Consider the following 17,940-nt stretch of genomic DNA (forward strand, 5'->3'; position numbering starts at 1 on the left):
TGGGAGCGGCCGGGGAATGGAGCGCCGCCCATGATCGCCCCCCCCACCCCCCCACCCCCCTCCTGCCAGCGTGATTTTGTGCTGGCTGACCAATTAACGGCCAGCCAGCGCGAAATGCGCGCTGAGATGCTCAGTGCTGCCGGGGTGGGGGTGGGGGCGGGGGGGGGAGGGCGGGCACTGAGGTAAGCCCGGGCGTTGGGGAGCATGGGATGAAAGCTCCCTGAAGGCAGAGAGCTGCCACAGGGAGCTGAAGAATTTAGAAGCAATAAGTGAAGATTTTAAAATCCGGGAAAAAATGTCCACACATCAGAATCAGTCACCTGAACATATACATGATGAAAATTCTCTCCGTACATTTTTATATTTAAGAACAGGAATCCCATCCCGCCCTTAGATGAGGTTTCATCAAAAATGTAAAGACCACCTGGCAGATTCATCCGCCCACCAACTGTAACGTTGGATGGACCACAAAAAAAATCAGGGATAATTGGAATTTTAACGGGCTCAATTTCCCTCTTAATTGCTGGCAGGCCCACATCCGACTTTTGCGTGCGCCCGACGACCAAAACATCACGGGCTATTTTACGCTCGAGTGGGACGGGCGTGTGCACCCGCACGCTGAGCTAAAAAATTCCGCCCCAAGTGTGGGAAACTGGCCACGAACTTGGGGCTTTGTGAATCTCCAGCACAACGTTTTGGTGGAAATTTCAGCTGGGGACTTGGTTCTCATGGCCAATGCCTGTCATGTGTAATATCCATTCTTAGGGATCAATTAACATCTTGCAATTGGGCACTCATCTCATCGAAATGGATATAGAAATCATAGAGAATATATGACACAGAAAAAAGCCACATGGCCCATCGTGATTAATGACAGAAAACTTCAAAATGTGCAACAAGCCCATAATGAATCCAGTAGTTGCCCTCACATCCAACGAGACCATATGTTCATAAATTTTTGTCTGTTCAATTGACCAAAATAAATACTTTTTATTACAGTTTAATTACATGTTTTTTTACAGTGTTAGAAAAGCCAAAGTTTGAGCTCAGACTGTACGTTACAGCTCTAGCTGGATTTTAACCCTTTGTGAACTTGCTTTAACTTAAAGGCAACATTGACAGGATAGTCCCACAATACATGGCACAGAGGCGGATAGGGTAGCACTTGCCAACAGTAAAAGAAAAATCACCAGAATGAGGGATAAGCTTTCTAAAAATCCTCCAGTATTGCTGTTAGCCCGCTAAGAGTGGAAAGTCCAAACAAGACATCTATTTATATTATTGAAAATATGAATGCAAACAAGTCTTGATCCAGTTTCGATGCTTAAGTTGGATATGATGAACTGAATACATGCAATTAATGTGATGATTTCATTATTTCATTTCAATGTTATTTCTGTCTTAAAAGCTTGAAATGAGATTTCTCAAGATGAAGACCACACACAACCAAATTAACTATATCCACAGGCAACCCTGGCATTTACTATTTTTACTGAGAGACATTTTGGCATTTAAACATATTTTTCTTTTTTTTTATTGAAATGCGTTCGACCAAATCTTTTTCTGCTTACTATGGTTTCTGATTAAAAATGACACACAGCCATTCTCAGGTGGAGACAAGCTGGATTTTCATCCTCGAGGCAGGTAGCGGGTATTCGGGAAAATTCCCAGCTTGGCCCGCCTGCCTCCGGAGAAAGTGCCCGCAAGGACGGAATATTCATTGTGAGGGGGCGGGTGCGGGCTGCAGTTGGTCCAGCCAACCCAGGAAAAAGTTCGGAGGCAGCCACAGTGGCTGCGGGGTGCAGAGGCAGGCTGTTTCAACATCAAATGCATTTAAGGGCTCTCAGCCAAGGCTCAAGGCTGAGAGACCTGGTGCCATTTGAATACAAAAATACCTGAGCCCCAACAAAAACATCGCTTGATTGACAGCTCTGGTTTCTGATCTATGCTGTTAATTTCACAATGTTTATTGACACAACATGAAAATGTTTCAAGAGCTTGCAGTTGCCGCTTTTAATACTTTAAAGGGTCTGGATGATTGACATGTTTATTGGGCTGTAGTAAAAAGGAGGTTTTTTAAGAACGTGGAAAGTTATAACTGTTTTTTAAAGCTTTTTTTACACATAATACTGTCACTACAGGGTTCATTGCTTCTATACAATGTATAGATGAACGGGCGTGGATGTGCCACTGCTTGGCATGGGGGGTGACATGGGTGTCATAGGTGTTCTTTGAGGGGCATATCTTTGCAGGGAGGGGCATGAGGGGCCATAGGGGTCATTTGAAGGGAGCATACCTTGGGATGGAAGGGCATGAGGGGGACATTTTGAACTTACCTTTTAAAAAGCCCCCTCATGGAGGTTCCTCTGAGCCCCCACGAACCAAGACTCTTTGAAAAGCTGGCCCAACTCCATGAAAATTGCAGAGGACTAGGATATGCCTGTTCCTGCAATGGAGCTGGCCAGGTTGAGATTGCAGGGTACAGACGCGTAACCCGAACCAGGCTGCACCCTTAAAAGACACTCCTGAAAACCAGAAATCCCGGGAATGGGGTTGGGAATCATGAATCGGGACGCCATTTTTAAAGAGCTCCAAAGTCATCCTGACTCGGTGAAAATCCAGCCCAATAACACTACTTATTTCACCTTTCTTCCTTAATGAAGGACCTTCATGCCATGCTCCATTCCTTGGTGCAAAGAGGGGCAAGGATTATGGCTTTCAGGTCTTGGCTATACTGCTTTGGAATATTCCCATAATGTTGGAGCAGTCAAGGAAATAGTTATTTCCCTCACTCCCTGGTGGGAAGCACCATACAGGCATTTGGCGAACTTCTGAATGATCTGTGGAGATCAGAATCATACTGGATGGAAATATTAGAAAGAATTTCTTCACTCGAGTAAGGTGATTAACACTTTGGAATAATTTGGCAGGCAGAGTAGTGGAATTGAGGGATTCTCAAGATACAGCTGGATGCAATAATAGGAGAGATAGGGTGCACCAGAGGTTAAAACCTTCAATGACTGAACAACCTAGCTTTTCTCATCAAGTAAATCTTTGTTTTAATCTATTCATTCATGGGATGTCGGTGTCACTTGCAAGGCCAGTGACTGGTGCCCATCCCTAATTGCCCTTGAACTGAGGGCTTGCCACACCATTTCAGAGGGCAGTTAAAAGTCAACCACATTGCTGTGATTCTGGAATCACATAAAGACCAGACCAGGTAAGGATGGTAGATTTCCTTCCCTAAAGGACATTAGTGAACCAGATGCATTTTTACGACAATCCAATAGTTACATAGTCACCATTACTGAGACTAATTTCAGATTAATTTACGAAATGAATTCAAATTTCTCCAGCTGCCATGGTGCGATTTGAACTCACATTGCCAAGTCGTTAGTCCAGGCCTCTGGATTTCTAGCCCCATAAGACTTCTGCTACTGTTTCCTCGTGTACACAACACACTTCAAAGTGCCTTATTAATAAAGCAACCCACTGTATCCCTGCAGCTTGATAATATTGAAATATCCTCTGTCATAACTGGGTTCTGTTCTGGTAAAGATGAGAGTAAAACACATTTCCCTTCATTTACAGCTATTTGTGCAACACTTAGGCCCCACTCCAGATTTACTTTTTCCGATCAGAGCTAGCCACAGTCGACTCTTCTCTGTCCAGCAGAGGTGAGGTAATGGAATTAGGCACAAAGTAAAATTAAGCAAAATCAAAGCAGCTGTTGAAAATAAAAGCAGTGCTGGCAATGTCACACGGAAAGATGAACCCTGTGCTTTAATCAGTTCTCTGTCCCCTTTCCAGCACACAAGCCCATGGGAATGTTCATTAGAACCATAGTAAGCTCTCATTGTCACGTTCTTCATTGCGTTGTAACTCCTTTTATGGCCAATATCACTTATGGCTCTTTGATCTGGCACCTAAATGACATACTCTTCTTGCACTTTTTAATAAGGAGAGAACTTGGATTGCTACAGTGCCTCTCACCTCCTCGGGACACTCTGGAGCACTTCAACACCAGCAAATTATTTTTGAAGTGTACTCACTGTTGTACATTGGCAAACTCAGCAGCCTAGGTCCCGTGAATAGCAGATGAGATAATTGTCCAGTTAATGTGCTCTTGGTACTGTTAATGGAGGGATGAGTGTCGCCCTAGAAGAACTCCCTCTTCTTCTTTGGGAATTTTTTATCCAGAAAGGCAGGCGTGTACTTGGTTTAATGTGCATCTGAAAGAAGAGGGAATTCCTTACCCAGAGAGTGGTGACAATGTGGAACTCGCTACCACAGGGAGCGGTTGAAACAAATAATATAGGTGCATTTAAGGGGAAGCTGGACACGTATATGAGGGAGAATGGTATAAATAGCTATGATGATAGATTTAGATGAGAAAAGATGGGAGGAGGCTTGAGTGGAGCATAAATGCTGGAATGGACTGGTTGGGCTGAATGGTCTTTCTCTATGTCATATACCCTGTGTAATTCAATGTAATAGGCAGTGACAATGTAATGCTCCTCCAAAAACCATGACTTATCTTTTTCTTCCCCCCCCACCCACTCCCCCCCACCTCCCACCCTGCCCCTCCCCATCCCTAGCTCAGGTTGTATCACATCTACTGACCCCTGGCTGAGATCAGCTAGCTCATGACAGACCAGGAATTGAAGCATTAATTTTCTCAGCCTATTTTTGCAGCCTCCATTGTATTAGATGGCAATGTCACTTTTAAAGCAAATAATTTGTGGTTGCCAGTGTAGAGAAGATGGGCCGGATTTTCACCAAGTCGGGATGACGCGGGAGCCCTGTCATGAAAATATAATAATTTTTATAAGGTGATTGGGATTTATTGTATAGCAGGAATAGTGGGGTCTGGATAGCGTGTGTGTGTGTGTGTGTGTGTGTGTGTGTGAGGGACTTAATTGAATTAAAAACAGCTTACCTGAAGGCTTTGATGTATCAGAAGAGAAGCTAGGTTTGAAATGCTAAATAAGTAAACTTGGCTGAAGTTTTAGAATGTGTGGTGTAAAAGGAAAATTTGCATTTTGAGATAAACCAGAGTAGCCGTGAATTTCAAAGAGAGGGTGAAATGTTACACTTAGTCAGAAGAAGTCAAACAGTGTGTTTATTTTTCCCAAAGCTTACTGATAAAATTGGTACTATGAAAGATTTTTATTATTAGAAAGGTAAAGTCCAAAGACATTTTGAAGCAATGGGATTTACATTAAAAAGGGAAATACATGCATAAAGGAGATGAGGCTATGTGTAAGGAAAGAAGGAATTCTAAGATCTAACAGTGTGAAAAGCCTTCAGCCTCTATGTACCAAGCTGCTGTCTGTAGGAACTGAAGCTAAGAGAATTCACTGTGAATACCCCTGTCCAGGGTAACATGTGCTTTGCCTAGGTCTGTTAAGATCTATTTTGTTTTAACTATTGCCTTAACGGAAGTGTAACTGGGAGTTAGATTAATTAGGGGAGCTAGGAGTCATCATGGTAGTAATTCGTAGACCCATGTATGTGCTTAAAGTTATTTCTTTCATTAATAAATGTTTCGTTTAGTTTTATAAAAACTTCTAAGTCTCGGTAGACTCATTACTGAATTCAAGACACGCATCTTGAAATCAAAATACAAATTGCAAAACAGTTGTGGCAGTTGTTTCCTCTGGGATTTGAGCAGCTCAGCATTTACCATCTGCTGTGCCATAACAGCTCTTTAAAAATGGTGGCCAGGATCCTATTCTGGGATTCCTGATTCCTTTCCCAAGGTTTCTGATTTTTGGGAGTGCCTTTTAAGTGTGCAGGCTGGTTCAGGTCAAAAGCTCACATTCTGACCTAGCCGGATCCATTGCACGGATAGGCATGTCCTAGTCCTCCGCAATTTTCATGGAGTCGGGCCAGATTTTGAATAAGTCGTGGGTCACAGCACCTTAGAGGTGTCATGAACCATGGTCTGCATGAGGGGACCTTTTAAAAGATAAGTTCAAAAAGCCCCCCTCATGCCCACCATGCCAAGGTATGCCTCCCCAAACAACCCCTAGGGCCCCTCATGCCAAGGTATGCCCCCTACTCACCCGCTCTGCCCCTTCATACCCCATGCCATGATATGCCCCCTAAGAACCCTTATTGTCCCTCATGTACCCTATGCCAAGCTGTGGCACTTGCAGGCCCATTGATCCATCATACACTATACAGAACCAATGAACCTATAGTGACAATAAGACGTGTAAAAAATAATTGAAAACAAACAGTCATTCATTCATAACTTTCCATTATGCTAAAATATACCTCTTACTACAGTCCAATAAAAGTGTCAATCACCCAGCCCCTTTAAAATTTCAATAGCTGAAACTGTAAGCACTTGAAACCACTTCACCTTGTGTAAATTAACGTTGTGAAATTGACAGCAGAGATCAGAGAGCCAGAGCTGCCAATCAACAGTGTTTTCTCTGGGATGAGACATTTTAGTACTCCAATGGATGTCTGGTCCCCCAGCTAAGAATACATAATGAGGCTTGGCTGAGGGCCCAGACACCCATTAGCATGTTGTTTATTTTCACTGGAACAAAGTCCCACAGCACCAAGGCAGCCTTTTAAACAGCCCACCTTGGCACCTGGCAGCCTCTGTGGCTCCAAACTTTATCCTGGCCTGACTCCAGCCCGCACCTGCCCTTCCTACAATGAAAATTCCATCCTTGAGGGCACTTTCTCTTGAGGTGGGTGCACTGAGCCAGGAATTTTTCCAACTCCCACTACTAACCTTGAGGATGAAAGTCCAGGCCGATGTTTCCATAGGGGAAGTCCAAAACTAAGGGCTGTAAATATAAGAGAGTCACTAATAAATCCAGTAATGAATTCTGGTGGAAATTCTTTATTCAGACAGTGTGGTGAGAATATGCAATATGTTCCCACGGGGAGCAGTTGAGGTGAGTAGCACAGGTACACTTAAGGGGGTGCTAGATAAGTACATGATGGAGAAAGAAAGAGAAAGATGTGTCGATAGAACGAGGTGAAGCAAGGTGGGAGGGGGACTTATATGAAACATAAATATCAGTATATTAGTATTGGGTTGATGACTTGTTTTTGTGCAGTTAATACAATGTAATACTGTATGTAATTCTCTGCTGTGAACCTTGTTCTCTTTTTCCCCCATGTCACTCTTCTTAGTATCAAAAATAGAAACCAGTGCATGGTTAAGCTGTGGGTTTTTTTAAAAGTCCCACTCTCCTCTCTTTCATTCAAAGTCTTCCTTTCCATGAATTTGTCCAATTGCTTTTTGAAAGTTACTATTGAACCTACTTACACCACACTTTCTGGCAGTGTATTTCAGATCATTACAACTTGATGCATTGAAAAGGACTCTCCTCATTGCCATGCTGGTACTTTTGCCAATAACCTTAAGTCTGTGTCCTCTGGTTACTGATCCTCTAACCAGTGGAAACAGTTTTTCCTCATATGCTCTATCAAAATTCCTTGTAATTTGATGACCTTAGTCAATAATCACAACTGTGGGGAGGTGGTGGTGTAGCAGTATTGTCACTGGACTAGCAATGTAGGGGATCTGGGTTCAAATCCCACTGAAATTTGACTTTAATAAACATCTGGGCCAGGATTTTAAAAATTTAATTGAAATATTTTTAAAAGTTATGGACATGTCCCAACTCATGTGACAGTGTCACTTGAGGGGACATGTCAGGGAATTTTTTTTTTCTATTTTTAATAGTTTTTAATGTACAGCTGATCTCCCTGAGGCAGCACTTTGCCTCAGGGAGATGAGTGTGCTTTTTCTTGCATGTGCGCGAAAGAGCGCACTCTCGGCTCAGGGGACCCCTTGCAGATGTCACGCTGGGTGGGCCTTAATTAGCCCGCCCATGTAAAATGGCAGCGCCCCCCCGATTGGGGGCGCTGATCGGAGGCGCGTGGAGCTTCCCCCCCACCCCGACGGGGGAAAATTCTGCCTCTGGGATTTAAAAAGTCTAATGATGACCATGAAACCATTAAGAACAAAGAACAAAGAACAAAGAAAAGTACAGCACAGGAACAGGCCCTTCGGCCCTCCAAGCCTGCGCCGATCATATTGCCCGTCAACTAAAACATTTTGCACTTCCGGGGTCGGTATCCCTCTATTCCCATCCTATTCATGTATTTGTCAAGCTGCCTCTTAAACACCACTATCGTAACTGCTTCCACCACCTCCTCTGGCAGCGAATTCCAGACACTCAATACCCTCTGCGTAAAAAACTTGCCCCGCACATCTCCTCTATAGTTTTCTCCTCTCACCTTAAATCTATGTCCCCTAGTAATTGAATCTTCCACCCTGGGAAAAAGCTTCTGACTATCTATTCTGTCCATGCCACTAATAATTTTGTAAACTTCTATCAAGTCACCCCTCAATCTCCATCGCTCTAGTGAGAACAATCCGAGTTTCTCCAACCTCTCCTCATAGCTAATAACCTCCAGACCAGGCAGCATCCTGGTAAACCTCCTCTGCATCCTCTCTAATGCCTCCATATCCTTCTGGTAATGTGGCGACCAGAATTGCACGCAATATTCCAAATGTGGCCTAACCAAGGTTCTATACAGTTGCAGCATGATTAAAAACCCATGTGGTTCACTAATACCCTTTAGGAAAAGAAATCTGCTGTCCTTTGTTTGGCCTACATGTGACTCCAGACCCCACAGCAATGTGGTTGACTCTAAACTGCCCTATGAACAAGGGCAATTAGGGATGGGCAATAGATGCTGGCCTAGCTAGCAATGCCCACATCCTGTGAATGAATTTTTAAAAATGGTCTCCATTAAATATCCCCTTATCCATAAACATATCATGTACCATAGAAAGAAATAAGTTCTGTAATCATGAATAAATGAGTATATAAACTGTGAAAATCTGCAGCAGCAAACTGCTAAGAACGTAATATGATGACTGGTCCTGTTCCTTTGATCCCAGTTTGAAGTAAGGATATCAGGTTAAATTAAATATCATGGGGCAGGCGGGGCTGTGGTTTATGTCAAACCCCATAATTGTATACAGAGGCTATCATTGCCTTAACAATTATGATTGTGAGGCAGGAGTTGGTTAATTCTTGCTGAACATTTTCGTTCCAGTTCAGATTGATGGAGAGTTTCAGCTTCCAACTGCATTAGAAGTTCTGACAAGATTTCACTTACAGGCTTAATAAGATAGAGTCTTCTGGGGTTAACGGGCAGATATTGGGTTGGAGAAGGAATTGACTACATTTCTCATAGCCAGTGGGTATTAATAATGATAGTGATTCTGCATGGGGACCGGTTACTACTGGAGTCCACAGTGTTAGGCCTTTTGCTTTTCACAGTCTGATCTTGATGAAGGGATTGATGGAAATGTCCACAAGTTCACAGCCAAAATGTTTGTGGAAGTTAGGACCATGGATGAAATATGTAGAGTTGCAAAGCAGATGTAGATGTAATGGGGGAATGAGCCTGTGTCTAACAGATGTCATTTATTATAGATAAATGGAGTGTTATTGGGTAACACCAGGACTAATGCCAGGCAAGTGTAGGCCATATATGATTTCAAACTTAAGAACTGTTGAGTGGGAGGAAAAGCTAGGTGTTATAGTACATGATTCACTTAATGTATCACTAGGCAAATCCAATATAAAACAAAAAATATTACTCTGTCCTTGTACAAGGCATGGTCAGGCTTCATATAGAATAATGTATCCAGTTTTGCTCTACTCACATAGGATATATAGGGGCCCTGAATAAGGTAAGAGAAGGGCCAAGAATATGACACCTAAAGGCTTAGAGAGCTGCGGCCTTCATTCTAGAGGATCACAGATTTAAGGAGATTTGATTTGAGGCCTTTAAGATTTCGCAAGGACCAATAGGGAAGACCAAGAGACATGTGCCTGGCAGAGAACTAGGTTAAATGTCACAAGGATTTTCCATTTCACAAAGGGTCAGCAGCATTTGGGACAAGTTAAAAATTTAGTGAGTGTGGATTTGCTGCAAAAAGTAGTGAAATGACTCCCTTACTGTGGCTGATGTCATGATTTGCAAAAGATAGTTAAGTGTACTGGGCAATGTGCCTCTCAGTCATTGTTATTTCCTTGAACATGTTTTTTAATCACCTTCAGAGGTCAGGGAGAAATGCCCCAGATTTTTTTTTTCATCCCTGAATTGGCCTTGATTTTTGGCTCAAGTTTATTTGCCTCATCCAAGAAATTACATGGGGTTGATGGGGGATGGAAGCTGATAAGGGGTCGCAATATTAAGTCGCACTGCGATGGCATGGACCAACTGGACTTTTGTTGCCCAATCATTTTCTTAAGTTTGCATGCTTGTGCTCCTTACTTCCTTGTTCTGTGCTGTGTTGCTGGCAGTAGCTAATTGCTTGAGATTATAGTGGGGAACCTAGCCATGATTTTTGTGACTTTGTGTTACAATGGGCTTCAATCACTAGACTAATGGGAGAAAAACGTACTTTTTTTTTAGGTAGTTATGTTTCTGCAAATGGGGAGGTATTGTGGTGCAGTGGGTAGCGTCCCTACCTCTGGGCTGGATTCAAGTCCCACTTCAGGACTTTGTGGCCATGGAAGGTGCATTTATAATGTGGCCAAACAAGTTGAGCCTGTAAATCCCTCCAATACGCCTGATGGCAGGTGGTAAGAGTGGGCGAGTTTCCTGGCCAGCCATACTGCAGAAGGCAATGACAGACCACTGCAGTACTTTGCTGATCACAATCATGGACCAATCCAATGGAAGTCAATGGTTGCCAATGTCATCTCAGGGCATAGGACCTGAAGGAGGAGGAATGCTTCTGCATATCTTGTTTTGGAGAAAGTTATTTTCTACAAGACCTGTGACACAGTTTTGAAGCAATGTGCCTTCCTTCTTGGAATATGAGTTTAAATCCAATTCAAGGAGGGACGCCTGTTTATCTGTCACTGGCGGTTCAGGATATTAATGAAATGGATTCCTAGCAGTCTCCTTCCAAGCCTCAGGGGACATTAGCTCACAGTACAAAATTCAGTTCCACTTGCACAACAGCTGTAAACTTGGACTCTTTCCTGGGAAATTCAAATTTAAAGCTGTTCCAATACAAAATATACGGTCTAAGCACTCTAAATCCAATACCTCATTGCCAACTCAGAATTTAAGAAAAAACTACTGAAATAAGGAAAATTGACTTTTTTGAAAATAAACTTGAAGGATGCAGGCGTAACAATCTCATTTAGTTGATGCTGATAATTAGTCCAGTCGGAATTTAAATGTACTAATCTACAAATATCAGAGTGTATAAAACTTGGTATTGTGAACGGTGAGGAGGATGGTGTAGAATTTCAAAAGGACACAGGGAGGTTGGTGGAATGGGTGGGCAAGTGGCAGATGAAATTTAATGCAGAGAAGTGTGAAGTGATTCACTTTGGTAAGAAAAGCATGGAGAGACAACATAAAATAAAGGGTACAATTCTAAAGGGGATGCAGGGGCAGAGGGACATGGGTGTATATGTGTGTAAATCTTTGAAGGTGGCAGGACAGTTAATAACGCATACATTATCCTGGGCTTTATCAATAGGGGCGTAGAGTACGAAAGCAAAGGAAGCTATGTTAAACCCGTACGAAATACTGCTTTGGCCTCAACTGGAGTATTACACCCAGTTCTGGGCACCACATTTAGGAAGGATGTGAAAACATTAGAGAGAGAGCAGAAAAGATTCATGAGAATGGTTCCAGGGATGAGAAACTTCAGTTACGCAGAGAGATTGGAGAAGTTGGGGCTGTTTTCCTTGAAGAAAAGGTTGGCAGGAGATTTGATCGAGGTATTCAACATCACAAGTGGTCTGGACAGAGCAGATAGGGAAAAACTGTTCCCAGTGGTGGAAGGATCAAAAACCAGACAGCACAGAATTAAGATAGCCAGCGAAATGAACAATGGTGACAAGAGGAAAAACTTTTTTTACGCAGCAAGTGGTTAGAATCTGGAATGCGCTGCCTGAGAATGTGATGGAGGCCGGTTCACTCCAGCCATTCAAGAGGGAATTGGATTATTATCTGAAAATGGAGAATGTGCAGGGTTACGGGGAGAAGGCAGGGGAGTCACGCTCGATGATTTGCTCCTTCAGAGAGCCAGCACAGACACGACAGGCTGAATGGGCTCTTTCTGTGCTGTAACCATTCTACGATTCTATCGTTTGTGCTTGCATTTTAACACGTGTTGGTCAGATGTAGTTTCCCGCTAAGTTGTCTTGTACAGATAATAACTTCTCTTGCCCCATCGAACAATAATCGCTGAAGGCTGCCGGAAATACTTGGCCTCTTCATACTGTTGGCTTTTGCTTTTGTTACCAACATGCCATTTTTGAATCGTCAGTAGCAAATTGTCCGGCAGCTGTTTAGTCTGCCAAGGCTTTAATGCATAATCAGGACTGCTGTTTATCTCATTATTAAATTAATGGGAAAATACACAAGGCCTTTCAGACTAACGTAAGGCCCAGTCAAAAATAAAGCAAAACTAACACAACAAAAAAGCAAAGTCTCAAATAAATCAAGTAAAAAAGATACGGCATATAAAGAAGTGAGGCCAAAAAGAGAATTTATGTGAGACCTCCAACCTCCTTTTCCCCTCATTCCCCCCGCCCACCTTGCCTCCATCCTTAACTCTGCCACAGCCTGGTTCATTTGCTTGCTTTTCATTTGCCTGACGTAGCCATAAATACATCCTTGGGGAACCCTCAGAAGCATGAGTGCAGTACAAGGGAAGCAGAGCCCCCATATAATGAGTGTATTGAGTCTTTTACTCGAACTGCAAAGCGGAAGAAAATCACACCCTAACAATGATCAATCGCTCACCCTCCCCTCACTTACCTGAGGGATGCTGTGATGCCAACTTTGGCCCAATCTTCAATGGCACAGTGCCGGCCTCTCTATGCAGCTCGCTGGCTCCATGGAAACGAGGCCCAAGGTCCAATATCGGGGGCCTTACCATTTAAGCATCGAGATTGAGGCCTGCATTCCCCACCACTGTATGCCCATTAATTGAATTTTTACATCTTTTCAACTCAGAGATGATGGTACCAACTGAGACCAACAGTTACCAGCCTGAGGGACAAATTTGTAAGGAAACAAATAGAGTTTGGAAATTTAAATAATTTACTTCATCCAAAAATATGGATTAAAAAAGAAAGGGACTCAAAAACGAGCAGTATATAAGTTCTTAGGCTTTGTGCTTTAACTGCATGTTTTCCAACAGCAAGAAAGAGGAATTGACCGATAGGACACTTGAAAACCTGATTGCATGGACTTCTAATCTACAGCTCTCCCAAGCTGCTGTGGAATAGGATTATTCTGAGCCAGAAAGGAGAGGGAATGTTGCTGTCAGCTGACATACTCGGCCCAGCTGTTGTTGGACCAAAGCAGATAAGTAATCTCTTCAGGGAATTTGTCAACTATTTTTAGTATATATAATTTCTGTTTCTTTTATCTTTATACTTTTAAAGAATTAGCAATGTTCCCTATCATCAATTAACCTTTAGGTGATGGGGTGGGGACAGATGTATTCCATTTGGTCATGTTTTGAGACGTTCGCTTCTGCCCAGTGGCCTTGTAACAGTTATTTAGAATCATGTGTCTACCTCTAGAATCTCCTTCGTTGAATTTAGCCATCGTTTGAAGGTTCAAGACCAGACAGTGAAACCGCTGCATTGTTGGTTTGATCTGCTTCCCATGCATTTTTGGCCAATAGTTTTGCGATTGCGTTGTGTGCTCCCAATTCAACAGGCCTGCCTGGCCACTGGTAACCTCGTTCTCTTGATAAAGCCATGAATCACTTTAGTGTTTTTGTTTCCCTAACTCCTGCGGTTGTCATGGAGGCAGTCCATCAATCGTGCAGGATCTGCTATACCAAGGCTCTTAAAAACATTTTGGGACAATGTGCTGTGGGGATACATCAACACAGGCCTATGAGCTAGATTCATCGTATGTGGAGGAAGCCAATGTTGTGCATCCAACAGCTTTGCAAGTCTGGCAAGAAGCGATGGGCCAAGTCTTTATTGCTCCTGAGGGTGAGGGCGTTGGGACACCAAAAGGTTTAGCAACAACAGGGGAAACGAGGCAGGAGGCACCAAATAAAAGTGAAAAAAGGTCATGTTTTCCATCTAAATAAAACAGGGAGAAATGAGAGCGGGACGGAGATTGATGAGCCAAAATAAAACAATGTAAAACCAGTAAGTGCAGGCACTGGCGATAGAGGACAGGAATAAGGCTCTCAGAATGGGGAGCTCAGTTGGAAACCCATCCAAAAAAAATTCTGAAGGAGGACTCGGATTTGGACTCCAAGACTATAAGGTTCAAGAGGTAGCTAGAGATAGATGGGAGAAACAAAAGTGTTAAACAAGCAGGAAACAGGTACACGACAGGTAAAAACGGAAAATGCTGGAAATACTCGGCAAGGCAGGCAGCATCTGTGGAGAGAAAGAGTTAACCTTTCAGGTTGATGATCTTTAAACAGAGCTGGACACTGCCAGGCCTGCTGAATAGTTCCAGTGTTTTCTGTTTTTATTTCAGGTTTCCAGCACCTGAGGTATTTTGCTTTAGTCCATGAGATGTCACTTTGAATGCATCGAGTGTACACATGGCAATAGGCCATTTGGCCCAACTGGTGTATCCTGATGTTTCTGCTCCACTCAAATCTCCCCCAAACAAACTTCATTTAACCCCATCAGCATTTCCTTTTATTCCTTTCTCCCTCATACGCTTACCTGAATTCCCCTTAGATGCATCTACATTATTTGCTTCAGCTAGCTGCTGCAATCACATGTTCCAATTCGAACCACTCTTTCGGTGAAGAAGTTTCTCCTGAATTCCTTATTGAATTTGTTAGTGATTATTTAATACTTATGAGCCCTAGTTTTGGACTCCCCCACAAGTAAAACACAGCTGCTTTATCAAATCCTTCCATTGTCTTTAAAAAACCTCCATCAGTTCCCCCATCAGCTCTCTCTTTCCGAGAGGAAAGACTCACTGTATATTCAATGTTTCTTGATAAATATATCCTCTTGGTTCTGATATCATCCTTGTGAATCTTGTTTGTTGCTTATCCAATGCCTCTGTATCCTTTTTATAATATGGGGCAGAATCTTCAGCTCAGCGTAAGGGGGCGGGCCCCACACACCGACGCATAAAATGACTCTCGGTGACGACGGGTGTGCATCCTGACGTCACCGCGCGTCATTCCGATCTTTCGTTCGGCGGGCGCACACTGGAGTCAGCTGCGCACCTGCCGATCTGTCAAAGGCCTGTTAAGGCCATTAATAAAACAATTAATCCAATCAAGAAAGCTGCCCGTCCAACCTTAAGGTTGGCGGGCAGGCGAAGAGCCCAGGCGACCTTCGCATTTTTCATGAAACCTCACCCACGGGCGGGATGAGGCTTCATGAAGGTTTTATCAATTAAATAAAAATTTTTATGAAAATTCATAAACATGTCCCAGCTCATGTGACACTGTCACATGAGGGGATGTGTCTGAATAATTTTTATTTTTATTTTTTCCAACTTTAAACATGAACTTAATCTCCCTGATGCAGCTCCGTGCCTCACACATGTCCCGACTCTCCATCCTCCCCCTGCCCGCACAGGTAGCGCTGAGCGCTACCGGACATGCGCCACGCTGGGCGGGCGTTAATTGGCCCTGATATAAAATGGCGGCGAGCAGTCGATCACGGGCAGTGATTGGCTCCGCGCCCGCCCACACCTGCCCCCGACTGGGAGAAAATTCTCCCCGTGGAGATCAGAGCTATGCAGTGGTCTAAGTGTGATCTAACCAAGGCTCATAAGTTTTCAGGAAAAGATTAGGAAAAGGAGATAAAAAGGCAGCGGATACAGAGAGAGATGAAAATGAAGGAAGAAGGTTTATATATAAAGTGTGTGTGTAAATTCCCACCTCCCTTTCCCTATGCCATACATACTGTGCTTTCCCTGCTAGAGATTTTGCACCCCCAAGCATTTTGCCTTTTGCCCCCCCCATCCTCCCTTGCCAGGATTAGGATGGGGGAGGGGGGAATGCAACTGTGGACCAGGTGTGGCCTGATTTTTATCAGAAAACACCAGCTGATTGGAGCTTCAAAGTGCCGATGTCAGTATTGAACTCTGGCCGATGTCAGGCATGTCATTAAGTTCCTACACTAAGGGTCTTCTCTATTTCAAATAGGTGACATTGGATTTAAAAATTATGATGATCAAAGCACAGTTCTACTCCTAATGCAAACTAAGCACCAAAACAACTTTCCCTTTGATCAAAGTATTATGAGATCAATTTGAATGGCACAATGCGGATTGTAAACTGAATAGCCAGACAGATGCTTCTCTTAGCACCTCAATTTTCTCTCTCCCTGGTCTTGAGACAATTCGCATGGTGGGGTTCAGTGACTGAGGGAACTCACGTGCTGGAGTTCAGTGACTGAGGGAACTCACCTGCTGGGATTCAGTGACTGAGGGAACTCACCTGCTGGGGTTCAGTGACTGAGGGAACTCACGAGCTTGGATTCGGTGACTGAGGGAACTCACATGAAGGGGTTCAGTGATTGAGGAGTTAGACGTGTTGGGATCCAATGATTGAGAGCATTGCCATACTGGTGTTCAGTGCCTTAGGGGAAGATGTGTTGTGGTTCAATGACCAAAAGTATTAATGTGATGGGATTCAGTGTCTAGGGGAACTCACATCAACACAAATAAAACCAAGGAGAGAGGTAAAGTGAGCTAGTGATTCACCATGACCCATTTTACACCATAGCATAGTCAAAATCTACACTCAAGTACTTTGTAAATAAACAGTCGCTCAGTAGGTTTTTCATACTACTCCTGGGGTAGTGTAAATAGTTGTGATTGTTTGAAATTTGGTATTTTTGCGTTTGTCCTAATGAGTGCAGGACAAAAAACTTTGGCAACATGTCTCCCTTTTCTGCAACAGTTCGTATATCCTAACAGGGTCAGCTCCGCAGTGAGCATCCCACTGCACTGTAACTGAGACTGATGGGAACGCATACTAAATAGCCCCTAACAGGGAGAATGTTTTAAACTGAGGGTTATGACAAGGGGGGAGTGTACTGTTTATACATCAAAACATTTTAATGTTGATATATGTTTAATGATTTTCTGCTATGTAAACAGTTTGAAGTAATAACTTGAGCAGACCAGATACATTGTGGAAAGTATGTACATAAATGATTTTTATCCTCTTGTTGCTGTTTACATATTACAGTAACGCTTTTACAGACACTGGGTGTGGACTAGGCTGCTGTTCTGCCCATTTCACAGTATTTTCTTAAACTCAGAATATCCTGTGGGGTTGATTTGAATTATGGGGTAGTTGACCAACAGGGTGTGCCAGCTGGACTCCCGATAGTGTCAGTGAGACGCTCACTCATTTGGGGTAGGACCAAGTTGCCAATGGTGACTAGGTGTAGCTTGCTGCCTCCAGGCTAGCCCAATATGGTAGCCTGGAGGCTGAGCTAGCCAGCAGCAAGGTAGGTCCAGGGGGTTGGTGGGGGGAGGGGTCCAGGGGGTTGCGGTTTGAAGGGTTGAAAATCCACCCCAGGTTAATTTGCCATTTTCTGTTGAGGATGTGCAATTTTTGGTTAAATCAGTTTCTGTCCAAATGGTCAACAAGCAAACCAGAGGCTAAAATTTTTTTTTAAATTGCGTGCCTTCAGCAGGATGTACTGCCAAGAACACCAATATAGTTCCATTGACTACAACAACAATTTATATAGAAACATAGAAAATAGGAGCAGGACTGGGTCATTCGGCCCTTCGAGCCTGCTCCACCATTCAATGTGATATGGCTAATTCTCTATCTCAATACCATACTCCTGCTCTCTCCCCATACCTCTTGACACCTTTAGAGTCCGGAAATATATCTATTTCCTTCTTAAATATATTCAGTGACTTGGCCTCCACAGTCCT

Source organism: Cetorhinus maximus, chromosome 15 (genome assembly GCF_964194155.1).
Source record: "Cetorhinus maximus chromosome 15, sCetMax3.hap1.1, whole genome shotgun sequence".
Taxonomy (NCBI): domain Eukaryota; kingdom Metazoa; phylum Chordata; class Chondrichthyes; order Lamniformes; family Cetorhinidae; genus Cetorhinus; species Cetorhinus maximus.